This window comes from Etheostoma spectabile, unplaced genomic scaffold (genome assembly GCF_008692095.1).
Source record: "Etheostoma spectabile isolate EspeVRDwgs_2016 unplaced genomic scaffold, UIUC_Espe_1.0 scaffold00018643, whole genome shotgun sequence".
In the NCBI taxonomy this organism is placed as follows: Eukaryota; Metazoa; Chordata; class Actinopteri; order Perciformes; family Percidae; genus Etheostoma; species Etheostoma spectabile.
Window position 1 is genome coordinate 20,001 of NW_022604372.1, and position 11,322 is coordinate 31,322.

General features: G+C 40.3%; 5 non-coding genes across 5 annotated transcripts; 1 reads left to right on the forward strand and 4 right to left on the reverse strand.

The window, feature by feature from the left end:
- Window positions 1-1,063: 1,063 nt before the first annotated feature.
- trnam-cau (transfer RNA methionine (anticodon CAU)) lies at window positions 1,064-1,135 on the reverse strand. The gene has a single exon. It is a non-coding gene; the product is annotated as a tRNA-Met (tRNA).
- A 294-nt stretch (window positions 1,136-1,429) lies between these two features.
- On the reverse strand, window positions 1,430-1,502 carry trnav-aac (transfer RNA valine (anticodon AAC)). The gene has a single exon. It is a non-coding gene; the product is annotated as a tRNA-Val (tRNA).
- A 241-nt stretch (window positions 1,503-1,743) lies between these two features.
- On the forward strand, window positions 1,744-1,815 carry trnad-guc (transfer RNA aspartic acid (anticodon GUC)). Its single transcript has one exon. It is a non-coding gene; the product is annotated as a tRNA-Asp (tRNA).
- A 2,035-nt stretch (window positions 1,816-3,850) lies between these two features.
- Window positions 3,851-3,938, reverse strand: trnay-gua (transfer RNA tyrosine (anticodon GUA)). The gene is given in 2 exon segments: window positions 3,851-3,886; window positions 3,902-3,938. It is a non-coding gene; the product is annotated as a tRNA-Tyr (tRNA).
- A 4,986-nt stretch (window positions 3,939-8,924) lies between these two features.
- On the reverse strand, window positions 8,925-8,998 carry trnan-guu (transfer RNA asparagine (anticodon GUU)). The gene has a single exon. It is a non-coding gene; the product is annotated as a tRNA-Asn (tRNA).
- Window positions 8,999-11,322: the final 2,324 nt, after the last annotated feature.

An 11,322-nucleotide genomic window follows, 5' to 3' on the forward strand; every position in this document is an offset into this window, starting at 1 on the left:
GGCCGCCATCTGGATTGGTCACCAGCTCCACTCAGTGGAGCGGTTTGGCAGGTGCAATGAGGTGTCAGCGCATTTAATACATCATACCTCACTGAATACAGAACTGATTTCCACGTTCTTTTGTTGCAAAGGTCATACATGTAGCTATGATACAGAACAGTAATAGAATATCTGATATGATATAAAGTCAACCAGACGTCTGAGATCAAAACTGGGAACATAATCCCTGAAAATGGAGAAACACAGGGACATTTCCAGTTTGACTGTCAATCTGATTGAAAAACCTAATTGTTGTGTCTTTAAAAACAGAACAGGGACAGAGGTAGTTTTTTATGTGATGTAGGCTATGATTGGTATTATGCAAATCACACACTATAAATATGGTAGAGAAGCAGAAACAGATAGTGGCAGTAAAGTCAGATAATTTAATAAGTAGAAGAAACAATATGATTATATTATTAGAGTCTACTTGAAGCTTTTTATATTTGTCTCTCTCTCACACACAACACAAGCACCACACACACCACACACACACACAACACACACACACACACACACACACTGTACTACCACGTTGTCTGCATCCATCTCCTCCCAGCCCTGACATTTAGCAGTCCCACTCCCGCACACATATACACACACAGACACACAGACACACACACACACACACACACACACACACACACTAGGGCTGCACGATATTGACAAAATGTGATATTGCAATATTGATTATGAATACTGGAATATCAATATGTTTTCTGATATTTTTGCTGTTGCGCCACAAGGTCTACTTACTAATGCATATACACATCGACTTTCTTTTAGATTAATGCATATACACATCAACTTTCTTTTACATTGTCCTTCGGGTCCAGGGGACCCGTGGCATTGGCCTTTGGGTCCTTTTTATGGGTGTTACAGCAGGTCTGAGTAGTTTCCATTTTTATGGATGAAATAAACTTGACATGCCGTTAAGTTTACTCTTCAGCAGGTGGAGACATTTCATTTCAGACACAGATGCTTTGTTAAACATCAACAGACTAGAAATAGACTTAATAGGAATTAGCAGAGGATGGTTTCGATCCATCGACCTCTGGGTTATGGGCCCAGCACGCTTCCGCTGCGCCACTCTGCTCTGCTGTTGAACTTCAGGGGCTGGAAAATCTGTCATTCACATTTCTGTTGTGTAAAACAGTTTCTATCTGTATGTCCTATATGTAAAAATAAACATAACAAATACGTGGACTAGTTTTTCTGCATTAATTTTAGACCGGATATTCCTGAATCTCCGAATGTGATGACTACTGCAGTGGGGAAACTTCGGCAGGCCTGGCCACGATTTCACGTCAGGGAGATTTTTCCGTGAAGGTCATTGAGAGTTTAACTTCGCAGAGTTTGATTGTGCGAAGTCGATACAAAGAAAGAAATGTGTTTCCGCCCTGTTTCGAACAGGGGACCTTTCGCGTGTTAGGCGAACGTGATAACCACTACACTACAGAAACTGACGAAACGCATTTATTTTGCATATTTGTGGGAAAATGCACCATTTTTATTTTACTGCGAATGTTCAAAATGCTACAAAATAGAGATTTTAAACTAGATTCAGTCACAGATGCTTTGTCATGGATTTGAATGATAGCAAATATGTAGTAAACCTAAATATTTCTACATGCATTGACTGTGGTCTGAATCTTGGAATAGGGCCACCTATTTCTTGATGTGCCAAATATTAAGCTTGGGCATTCCTCGTTAGTATAATGGACAGTATCTCCGCCTGTCACGCGGAAGATCGGGGTTCGATTCCCCGACGGGGAGATTTTTCTTTTCATTGGTGCCATTTTTCAGTGTCTGAGGGCCATGCAAATGCACGGTTGCGAGGAGCGGCGTCCCCCAGTAACCCCAACGGTGCTTGCATCTTTGATATAATTTGTTTTTTAATAGGAACGAGAACCGATCGTGAAGCAGGCAAAGAGAGCAGCCATCATAAAAGAGCTTTCTGAGAAGCGGAGGTCCGGGCCTGACAAGCCCATGGTGTTGGCTTTGGACATGGGGATAACCCGTCAAGATGGTACTTTTGTTGTGTTAATATTTATTTTACTCAAATTAAACTTTAGCTTTCTACTGTGTAATTTTCTATGGTGTTTCTGTACCAACCACAATCTTGTGACATACAGAAATTTTGAAACAGAGTTTTAATTTCCATTTTAAATCAGTTAAATTTCATTACAGAGGATGAGTTTCCTGACGTGAACCTAAACCTCAGGGCTGCCAACTCTCACGCATTGGCCGTGAGACACACGCATTTGACTGGTTTCACACGCGCACACGCCACACCCCTGATTTCTCACGCTGAAGTGTCAGCCCGGTCGGTCAAATTTATGAAAGAGGAGTTTATCTATGTTTTTACCTGTTGAGCCACTCGTGATCGACTAGTTGTGCTTTCAGAGACTGTGAGTGGGTTCAAGAGCGCTCCCAAATCCCAATTTAAACCCTAAAGGATAAAGACCAAAAGAAATTGCTTTGTACGCGGCAAAATATGGGTTGCCCCCCCCAAATCTCACTCCAAGGTTTTTGGAAAAGTTGGCAGCCCTGTTGTTGTGTTAACGTTCTTTTAACAGGGACTAACGGAGGCGGTCACCAAGGACGGCAAAGCCAAAGACCAGCAGGGAGACAGAGGCTAAAGAGAGATGTTGAATACATTATTTGCTATATTAAAGAATGTCTTTCTAACAATAAATGCTTTAAATTAACTGGTTAAATTAACTGGCAAATTTGTATAGCACAGTGTTGTGGGATGTCGTGACCTCCTTGCATTTATGTTAATTAATGCAAAAATCAGTCTCAATGCCCAGATGGGTTGCAAGATTTGCAGTGAATATCACATTGTCTAGTGATGGTGGTGTAGTAGTGAGCATAGCTACTTCCAAGCAGTTGGTTTATCACCACTTTTGAGTTGTCGTGGTCGAGTGTTTAAGGCACTGGACTAGAAATCCATTGGGGTCTCCCCACGAAGGTCCAAATCCTGCCGACAATGAAAGGCATCCTTAGTGTTGGTAGCAAACAATGACACATCACGTTATAAAAAATCTCAGTTGTGCCTTCGTGAACAATATTGTATTATCCCATAGGTACTGGAAGCCTGATTTAGGGTCTTAGCCATGCTGAACACAGCCTGAGCCAAGGCCCGCTTTCCCCTCATGAGTCACCCCAGTGGGCGCTGTAGATCACTGCCTGATAAAGCCAACAGAACCACATTATCTGCAAAGACAATAAAGGAATTCTAAGGTGCCCAGACTTGACACACTGCTGCGCCTTGAGACGTGTTGTTCATGTCCAGGAGTTGTGCTCTTTCCATCGCTTGACAATATTCCCTTTTAGGATCAAGAGTTCTTCTCCCACGCTGAACACAGGCTGAGCCAAGGGCCACTTTCCCCTCATGAGTAGTCCAACGCGTTCTCCGGGACTTCCTTGAGTCCTTGTAGTATTGTGACAGGCGGAGATACTGTCCATTATACTAACGAGGAATGGCCAAGTTTAAAATTTGGCACATCATTCGATAGGTGGCGCTATTCCAGCATATAGGCCACATCCACTTTTGTACTTTATAGTACAAACCTTAAAGTAAATGGTTGTTTTTTTCAATTCTTCTGGTCACACTTGGCACTATTCCACAACTTTTGTCTGTAGTTCTCTATTTTGTCAGGGCTTAACTCTGTCTACCGCAACTCTTTTTTTTGTTTCTTGTTATGTCCCGGCAAGAAATATTATTCTTTTGGGTCGTCTGTCCATCTCTACATCAGAATCAGAAATACTTTATTGATCCCCGAAAGGAAACTTTGGAAAAACAAGATCCTTCGAGCCGGATTTGAACCAGCGACCTAAGGATTTCAGCTTTGTGTGTCTACAGTCCTCCGCTCTACCAACTGAGCTATCGAAGGGAGTTAGCTCATACTCATGCACTTCCCATTCTTGTGAATGTGGAAACACAGGACCCCCTGGAGGGAATTTCTGACTCATCAGGGGCTGTAGCTCAGTGATAGAGCACACTTTCAGTCTCAATGCCCAGATGTATTACAAGATTTGAAGTGAAAAATGCATTGCCCAGTGATGGTGGTATAGTGGTGAGCATAGCTGCCTTCCAAGCAGTTGACCTGGGTTAGATTCCCAGCCATCACAGTAGCTTTCTTTGAGTTGTGTTAATTGCTTTTTTTTTACAAGAAGTCAACAGAAAGGTTACTTGCCCAACCTGGTTTGATAAAATCTCTTTGAGCTGCATTATTATGGCCAAAATGATAACGACAATTACTTTGATCAATATGGAGATCACAATTAATTATCACAATCATTTGTTGATTTTCTACTCCAAAGTGCTGGCAAGGAAAGTTTCACCAATCGTTGAACCACAGGTTAACAAGGAACAATCTCAGCAAGGTGATTGATGGATGATTCTAGTTACTTCACCCAGTTCAGGCCAAATGACACAGCTGTAAGAGACCACATTGGTTGCCTTCCAGCTATGTAATATATGCAAATGGCAGTGGTGGGATTTGAACCCACGCCTCTAGAGAGTGGAGAGTGGAGCCTTAATCCAGCGCCTTAGACCACTCAGCCACCCTACCTGCACTTCCTGAAAGACACAGGGACCGTAACTAACGGTACACAGCAAATTTGAGCCTTTGGAATAAACTCTCTGGGAGTTCAAATCAACTCAATTTGAGTGTACATGTGAGACCATCAAATAAACTCTAGGGCAGAGTTAAAGTAACTATTTTGTAGGAGTTGATCTTTTAACCCTTTTCAGGAGTTAAAACTGAACTATTGTGGGAGTTAAACACTAATCCCATATAGAGTAAAATAAAACTCTAACCTTGAGTCAATTTTGATGTGAACTCCTTAATAGTGTTAACATTCAACACTTAAAGTATGTTTTATTTAACACTTATAGAGTTGACATAAAATAAAAAGGTTTTAGGTGAAAAAACTACATAAAACAAAAAACAATACACCGCATTATTACATTACTACAAATATTTATTTGTATTGACAAATCCATACAGTGTTTAACAATCCATGCTACAAGAATACTTGTGTAACAATTTATATTTTGACTAAAAGTGCTTTTACTGACAGTGTAAATATTTTTTCAGCAAACATTCACTTAAACAATACAACTTTCTAAAAAAACATACAAATGTGAATCATGCCAATAGGACATTTGGGCATCAAATTATTGGAAATGCTTTATTCTATCCCTTTCTAGAACCAAAATCTTCCTAGGGATGTTTTCACTTATTTTGAAAGCATGAAAATGGTCATGGAAACAAGTTTCATGTTCAACCAAAACAAAAACAACTTTCCCATTGTGAAAATTGAAGAGGTTAATTTAATGAAAGCTGGCATGTTTTCATCAGTGCTTGTGCAAACCAAAAGCCAACATGATATTCAAGTCCACAATTTACCCAGTGTGTGAGGTTGAAAGAACTACAGTATTGGGTATACTACTTCCCAAAAGTTTGGCTATGATGGAGGCACACTTTGCTGTGAGTTGACACTCCTCCTGCTTCAACATTTTGGCATTGCAATGAAGTAGAGGGTGTTTCATCATTAAGCAATGAGAATGATTGTACAGCTGAGTGTCACAGTTGAGGTACATATGTGTTGTCAGTAGGATCATGTATCTTAATAAGATGTCCTCTAAATCCAGAATAACTTGAAAATTGCAAACAACATCCTTTTTGATACATTGCATGAATTAGTTTGAGGTGAACAGAAGTAAAGCTGTATCAGACGATGAAGCACGAAGGACACATCTGAACATGTTTGCTGCTTTAGCAAATTAGTGCTTGTTTAAGAGCTTTGCTCTTAACTCTTTGACTCTTGAGAGTTTCTTCTGTTGTCCCTATATCAATGTCGTACAGAGTAGTCTGCAGGAATCTGTACAAGTTCAACAGAGCATCATCATATTGCACACTGAAAACAAAGTGGGAGCTCATCAAATGCGCCCAGGGATGTAGAAGACTGATATGGAAGAAGTTTTCTATCCACAACTATGTAGAAGCTGAAAACCTGTGCCAAAGTCCCTGTGGCCAGCAGATACGGCTGGGGGTTTCCTTTAATAGTCATGAGGTGTTCTTCAAGGCTGTGGCAAGACTGAAACACAAAGAAAAACATCTTCATATAAGCCATTAGTTTAAAAAATACAGTGTTGACCTCAAAATTGAAATTGAATCCTATGATTAGACAAACCTTGTGAAATGTAACCATATGATCAGTAGCCTCTCCAACGCTGATCTTTTTGGGCTGCTTCTGGTTGAGGAGTTAGCAGATGGTGCAATACAAGAAGAGATGCCATGTTGCTGTCCCACTCTGCAGACAGGGTAACACAATTTACTTCAGAATACATTCTTCACACTTCTATCTCGTGCTGGTTATGGTGAATATTTCCACTTAAAAGAATAGTGCAGCTATTGAATCGGGTCTAAAGTTTGAATATTTCAGATTCAAACTATCACAGAGCTTCAATGAAGAGCTGCAACAACATGACACAGCGTATAAGATGTAGGTGATAATGTCAGACAGGATTGTCAAACTGTATGTCCAGCTGAAATCAAATTTAGTTTTTCCTTTTATAGTCAAAAGCAATGTTAATGTGTTGTTCCAATGTATTAAGAGAAAGAAAGAAGTAATGCAGTAATGCTCTTTTTTGTAGCAGTTCAAAGTTTTTGACAACATTACTAAACTTACTGAAATCTTCTGGACTAAGTCATGGTCAGTAATGTAGTGAAGAAGAGACATGACCTCCATACATTCATCTCCTGTTTGCTGGTCATCTGTGGATCTAGACGTTCTTGCCGATGTGGGACCTCCTTTCAGCTCCACTCTGCTACGAGATGCAGATGGGGTTTTAGATTGACGCTGCACAGTTTTTATACATCACTCAAGAAAGCCTTTGTTGCTCTGCATGTCATAGAAATGTTCCTGAAAATAAAAGAGAATTTCTGGTTGAAGAGCAGACAATAACAAGTTTGTGATGAATGTAGTGTATATATGCTGTATACACAAAAGATCAAGAAACCAAAATGTAACTGCCAACATTAGTTTACAGTATGGCTACTATGCAAACTCACATATCCCTTTTTGAGTATGGGTTTTCAAAAAGGGGAAGAGTGACACAATCCCAAAGGCTTTGTTGCTTTACTTCATTTCTTTAACTGTCCTACAGCTTTCTCTTTCTCTTTAGAAACGTGCCACTGATGTGGCAGCTTGCACCAACATCCAATACTTGTATTAACTTTTATTGTTTGCCACGCCCCCGGTGTGTAACGGCCTTTACGGTATAAATTGTATAGCATCATATTTATCCTTAAAGTATTGTGTCAGCCCAATTGTATTAGTTAGCCTAATATGAAATCCTGGTTACCTAGCTAAACTGTAAGTTTACCAACTGAGACGGCCATGTCCCCGCTATTTAGCTATATAGTTAAAAAATAGGCACCCCAACTCAGGAGACACGTTGCTGGCGAGGCTGTTGTTTTAACCAGAATTGTAGGACAATTTATGAGGCTTTACCTGTTCTATTCCTTCAGAGTAGCCAGCTAACGCTAGGTCAAGTCATTGCTTCAGTGTAGGACAGGTCCGTTAGCGTGGCGTCGTCTACCGTGTAACAGTAATCTAAAAGAAACAATGCAGGTTCTGTAAATTGATAGAACTAGCTAGAACCGTAGTAATGATTAGAATAATGTTGGCGTTAATTTCATGCAGGAGCTAGCTAAGTTACGAGTAAAATGCGACAAACCTTGAAGTTATAGTCAGCACGTTTGACAAGTTTGGGATACTCACAGCTAGTTAGCTAGCAAGTTTTTACGTGCAACATACTCATGTGTTAAACTGACTGAAAAGCTAGTCGTTAAAACTAAAGAAAGGCGGTATATTAAGACAGTACATTTACAAGAGAGTTATTTACAGCCTAACATAATATAGTTTGAGAAGTAAGATGGTACATTTACCTTACCTGTATCACAACGAAATCCAAGTGAAGACTGTCCGGCGCGGCAGCTTCAGAGCTGTGACGTTAGTGTTATGAATAAACACCAGTACCGTAGTTGAATCACGCTCCTTAACACCCAACGAATGAACTCCGAAATATAACACCATCAAAGAGTATCCCTTTACACAACCTGTAGTCAAATTTAGGGAATAAACTCAAAAATCTAACACTAAACACTTTTTTTGTCTAACTCCATATTATTCAACACCAGAAATTTGCTGTGTATGCTTGTTAATGTTATGGAAAAAAAACTTTGCAAGTAAAAAGCCAATACTTTATTAAAAACTACTAATACTTTATTTAAAAAAATTATCACACTTTTTCATTTTTCGCTGGCATTGTTGATTATTAGAATATTGTAACCAGCATTAAGTGAGTAGGTTTAGGTCTGTGTGAATATGGGCTGAGCATTTACCTGGGCTGAACTTGGGAACATCTTCTTTTGCATATTCACTGTAAAGAGCCATTACTCCTCCAACTGCCAACTATTGTTCCAGAGACAATAGGATTTACAGTTTTAGATTGCAAGGTAACTGTCAAAGACCAAAGACTACACGGAAATACCTCAAGTGATCAAAACAGTTTAAAAAAATTCGCAGCATATAAAACCACTCTTTAAAATATGTTCATGTACCATTCAAAAACAAAAGTACAATCATAAAACACATACTACTTAGATACTGCAGCCGTCCTGATCACATCCATGGGGGGGGTCTGCATGGGCTTTCTTACCAGCAGGTTTCTGGAGGTTCAAATAGCATCTTTGATGTTAACAAAGGTTAGCCACTGTGTGAGCCACAAAGTGTATAGCTGTAAATCTGCTCCCTAAAAACAATAACAGGTCTTCTTCTTCTTTGGCTTCTTTGTCAGCTACAAACGTCCCTGGGTGGACTTGAACCACCATCCTTTCGGTTAACAGCCGACTGCGCTGACCTATTGCGCCACAGAGACTGCGCCTCTTCGATATTCAATGAGCGGGAGCTCGATCTTTAAGCCACAAGCATTTGTTTTATGGCTTTTTGAGGTTGAGCTGCACATGTATGCTTATCAGGCTATTTTCCTGTTTCTCAGAAATTGGGGAAGCTGACTCATGCGGAAATGTAGAAGCTGGACGTGCATTGTACTGTTCTTACATGTCACTTGGATTCTGACTTTGAATTCAAATATTTGGCATCCAAGAAAATTCCGGAACTGATGATGTATCAGTCATTTTGCTGGTGGTTTCTTGGTCACAGCAACAAGCTTGATCATTGACATACAGTTGCACGCCATTTATCACAAAACTGTTGGGTGGGGCCTTATGTATTTGCTTGTATTACATCAAGTGACCTGCATACCAATGACCATCAGAGATGGCAAAAGTACTCACTGGCCATACTCAAGTAGAAGTACAGATAATTGTGTTAACAAATACTCTGGTAAAAGTAGAAGTACTGATTTAACTTCTTTACTCAAGTAAAAGTAACAAAGTACAGGCTTAGCAATTTACTTAAAAAGAGTGAGAAGACTCGCCCCAATGGTGCTATTAAAAACCTCCTTCACGATTCTGGCGGGGACAACGTCTAAGGGACAGTTGGCAGGTTTCATGTGTTGTACAACCTCAACACAGGCTTAAATTCCTCAAACACAGCTGAGTGTGTAGGAGAAGCAGATAAAAAGACCTTAAAATTAGCACTGGTAATTTCCCAGATAGATGCTACTTTGTCAATAAAATAACCAAGACATTTCTCACATGTACTAATTGACACATCTGTTGGAGCAGAGGTGCATGGATTTATGACGGAGTTAATAGTATTAAATAACAATCTAGGTTCGTGGCAATTGCTAGCTATGACAGAAGAGAGATGCTGCATCTTCACCACCTTCACAGCATTCTGGTATGTGGATAGACTGTCCCTTAATACACCCAGTGTCACATGTAGATTGTCTTTCCATCTTTGTTCAGCTTGTCTGCAGTGTTGCCTAAGGGCCCCTGTGGTGTCATTTAGCCAGGGGTCCGCCTTAGGTTTAACAGCTTTAATCTGATAAGGGGCAATAGAGTCAGAGTATACAGTGCTCATCCTGAATGGGCCAGCATAGTGCATCAGAACTGCTTGTTGATGGTCTATTAGCTTTGGAACCCCCCTTTCCCCACAGCTTTCAATTGTCAGATATGGGTGGGGGAGTGGGCACTGTGTCCAACCCTTTCTGTGTAAAAAAAACAACTAAAGAAGTCTCTTGGATGAGAGACAAAACTTCTGCGGAGAACCTTTTACCAAGTCCAGTTGCCCTTGGCCTAGTTGTGAACTTTTGGGGTAATAGCATGGATCAGGAACCAAAACGGACACATCTGGATCAATGTGGACATTGTACGGAAATATTGACACATTTAGACCACAAAGACAGTTATCAGTTTATTTCCCATCGGCAGGTATATCTGTGGACTCAGTTGGACATTTTGAAGATAATTGCACAATGTTGATCCAATTGTCAGGTCTATTCCCATCTGGCAGGGACATTTCTGGATTCAGGTGGACATTGTTGACAGAAACATTAGTGGATATTGATTCCCACCATAGGATTTGGCCTGTATTGCACATTGCCTTCACATCCCGCGCAATGTATTGCCTTTGTCAAGCACATTGCCACCCTGGTGACTTTCTTCCATGTCTCCATGAACGCCCATATATTTGGACTGACAGTTGAGAAACCTTCCCTTGTTAACTATGACATGGATGACTGAGAACCTACTATATCATGACATCTTTAATTTACTATATTAAATTATAATTTTTGAGACAGGTCCTACTGCATTTGTTGGATCAGTCAGGATGGCCGAGCGGTCCAAGGCGATACGTTCAGGTCGCTGTCTCCACTGGAGGCGTGGATTCAAATCCCACTTCTGACAGCTACTGTTTTTCTGAGACATGATATTGGGAATAAAGAACTTAGCAGTTCTTTGTAATAAGGGGACATGAATGTGCACAAGAAACGCAATTGTAAGTGCAGCATTTTGTGAGCATCTTTATTGTCAACAGATGTAAAGTTACCATGTGTTTGTACATAGCAGACATATCTACTGCTGTATTCACTGTCTGTGGCAAGTCCTTCAAAACCTGTTCTTGACTTGCTTTTTTTCCACATCCTCTGGATGCTTAGCTAACTAAATGACTTAAGTTGGCAAGCAATTGTTGCTTTTTCATCCTTGTTGTGATTGTTGTGTGCCTTCAATAGCACACATGTGGATATCATGAAAGAAACTGCCTAGCATACCCCTGCAACACTTCTAAAGGTTC